Below are 3483 nucleotides of genomic sequence, written 5' to 3'. Positions count from 1 at the left end.
ACCTCGCTCTCTTATCCCTGTTTATGTCTGGCCTCCGACAGCTGTGGTCTAATCAGCTGCTGATTATTCTTCGTATTTTAAACGATGTATTACATTTCTCACCCAACGTTCAGTGACTGAAATTGGCGATGATATCTCCTCCTACCAAGATCACCCCTAAAATGAGAGCATTAAGAATGTTCAGCCAACGACCTCCTCTCTTCTCACCCTTATTTTACCTGGTCCAACCTCTGACCACCTGTCAGGCTGCTTCCTAGCCTGCCTGATGATGTACTACCTCCAAGCACCTCCTCCCTCTTTTAAGCTGTATTCAGCTTACTTCAACGTTTTTTGTACTTCTACTGACTTATTCCTGCTAATTCCCGAATATTGTGCTCCTTTCAGCTAATGTTTGGAAGATTCAGATATTTCTGCTTACATTTCAGATACTATTTAGCTGTTTCATGCCAACATCAGCTAATTCCACCTTTCCTTTTAAATTAATCCAACTTTTACAGCCCAATTCAGGAAAACCAAGCTCTACCCACTTACTTTTGGTACTTTAAGATTATTTCTGCTTGTTTTAGCTATTGGTCTGCTGGTCTTTAGCTAATTGCCTCTGTTTCTTTTTGATAATTCCCATATTTCGTGCGTGTTTATACTTATTTCATATTCAAAATTGTTCCATATCGTTTAGATTGTTCACCAATATGCTCTTAACTCATGTATTGATCCTGTAGACTTTCCACAGGAGTCACATGTTTCTCATTTATGAGTTCCACACCTGATACCATACCATACCATACCAATTTATTTATATAGCACTTAAAACAGCAACAAGGCCAACCAAAGTGCTGTACAAAAGAACACAAACATGCACAGCAGACAGGAAAACATAAAATAGAAATACAGATACAAATAGCAGCAGAAGCTAACTAAAATGGCCAACAGAGTAGAGAACAGACCGGACCAAAACAAATCACACCGTGTTAAAGGCAAGAGAATAGAAGTGGGTCTTCAAGTGAGACTTAAAGACTGAGAGTGTGGGAGCCTGCCGGACACTCAGTGGCAACTCATTCCACAGTCGTGGACCTGCAACAGAGAAAGCCCTGTCACCTCTGAGCTTACGACGGGTTTCTGGGACTGAGAGAAGCATCTGGTCTGCTGACCTCAGAGAGCGCGGTGGGACATATGGCTGCAGAAGATAAGTGAGATAGGATGGGGCGGAACTGTTCAGTGATTTAAAAACATACATGAGAATTTTGAAATGGATCCGAAGGTGAATGGGTAGCCAGTGCAGGGAGGCCAAAACTGGCGTGATGTGCTCTCTATAGCCTGTACCAGTTAAAAATCGGGCTGCAGCATTTTGGACCAGTTGTAGACGAGCAATGGAGGACTGACTGATTCCAAACAGTAGTGAATTGCAGTAATCAAGCCTAGATGTTATGAAGGCGTGGATCACTGTCTCAAGGTTCTTTTTGTTGAGTATAGGCTTCAGCTTAGACAGCCGTCTCAGCTGAAAAAAACAGGATTTGACCATCATGTTTACGTGACTGTTGAGTTTTAAGGACGGGTCCATTATCACCCCCAGATTAGTCACCTTTTGTTTCTCTAGTGGGGCTAGAGAGGAAAGGTCAATGTCATGGTTCATGAGTGAGCCACTGGGATGGAACAGCATGACTTCAGACTTCTTCTCATTGAAGCTTAAGAAGTTTAAAGCCATCCAGTCCCGGATGTCAGCCAGGCAGTCAAGAAGAGGCTGAATAGAGCGTGTGCCTCTGTGCCTCAGGGGGAAGTAAATTTGGCAATCATCGGCGTAGAAATGAAAGGGTATGTTGTGTTTGCGGAAGATAGCACCTAGTGGCAGCAGGTATAAAGAAAAGAGAAGGGGACCGAGGATGGACCCCTGCGGTACCCCCCACTGGAGTGCTGTCGATGCCGAACTAGGATCTTTGATATTGACACAATATATGATCTGTCTGGAACAGGTTTCTCTTGTAAATGAGTCCTCGTGGCTCAATGATCCTAGCCTGTATAAATAAATGTTGAATGAATGAATTGACGCATAGGCACAAACAAACATCAGAGCCCGTCCCCCACCTGAAGGCGCAAGGACCTACCCTTTCATCTACCGGGGAAAACTCCCAACACGCAAGCACCGTCAGGGGGCTAAGAGTAGATCCACACCAGCTTGGCACCTCTCACTATGGGCAACTCCAGTGTGGAATAAGGTCCAGCCCCTCTCAAGGAGATCGGTTCTAGACCCCATGCTGTGCGTCGAGGTGAGTCCAACTAGATCTAGTTGGTACCTCTCAACCTCATGCACAAGCTCAGGCTCCGTCCCACCAGAGAGGTCATATTCATTGGTAGCACAATGGCTCAATGATTAGCACTGTTGCCTCACAGCAAGAAGGTCCTGGGTTCAATCCCCAGTTGGACCTGGGATCTTTCTGGGTGGAGTTTGCATGTTCTGTCCGTGCTTGCGTGGGTTTTCTCCGGGTACTCCAGTTTCCTCCCACAGATCAAAAACATGCATGTTAGGCTGCCTTCAGGCCTCCCTTGCAACAGAGATATGTGATCTAAATTGGATTTGCCTGGTTAAAGAAAGGTTCATTAATATTCCATGTCCTGTCTACAGCAGAGCTCCTAGGATCATTCAGGCACACAAATTCCTCCACCATGATAAGGTGGCAATTCAAGGAGGATCACCAATAAAAACCAAGAAGCGTTAAAGATAAAAGGTGTTTCAAGCGCAATCTAACATTAGAAAAACAACTGTATTGAGGGTGTTTGGGTACTAGAATGAAAAACTGTGTTAATGATAGATAAATCCAGAAAAATGGTAAATGGACTGTACTTATATATCGCCTTTCTATCTTATCAAGATGCTCAAAGCTCTTTACAACACAATCAGTGCCTTATTCACCCATTCATACAGCAGTCTAGTAGCTCTCTACAAAAGGGGTTCAGTGTCTTGCCAAGGGACACCTCAGCATGTGACTGCTGGTGGATTTGAACCCCCAACTCTTGCATTGGAGGCAACTTCTCTAACCACTCATCCACAGCCTCCCTGTGACAAAAACAAAAGACGACTTGAGCAAACAAATTACTCAAGCTACCAGCAGAGAAAACAGGAAGTGACAATATGCCTTATCTCTAAAATGTTCGCTTTTAGGCCGGTTCTGTTTGAGGTCATGAAGGTTTAGAGGAAGTGTTGATCTAAATGGTTCAGGGTTGTGATGGAACCCAAACTGTGTTACAGCGTTGGCCAACAACATGGGCAACCTTGGTGCGGGGGTCCAAAACTCATTTCGTCCTCGTCCTCCTCCTCCATCTGCTTTCTCATCCGAGGTAAAACACAACACTAAGTGCAATACAACACACAGAGCAAAACAGAGCAACACAGAGCGGCACAGAGCGACACAACATACAGAGCAACACAACACCAAGTGCAACACAACACACAGAGCAACACAACACCAAGTGCAACGCAACACACAGAGC

This window comes from Nematolebias whitei, chromosome 14 (assembly GCF_014905685.2).
Source record: "Nematolebias whitei isolate Nwh7 chromosome 14, NemWhi1, whole genome shotgun sequence".
NCBI classification, from domain to species: domain Eukaryota; kingdom Metazoa; phylum Chordata; class Actinopteri; order Cyprinodontiformes; family Rivulidae; genus Nematolebias; species Nematolebias whitei.
Note: the sequence above shows the minus strand (reverse complement) of the source record.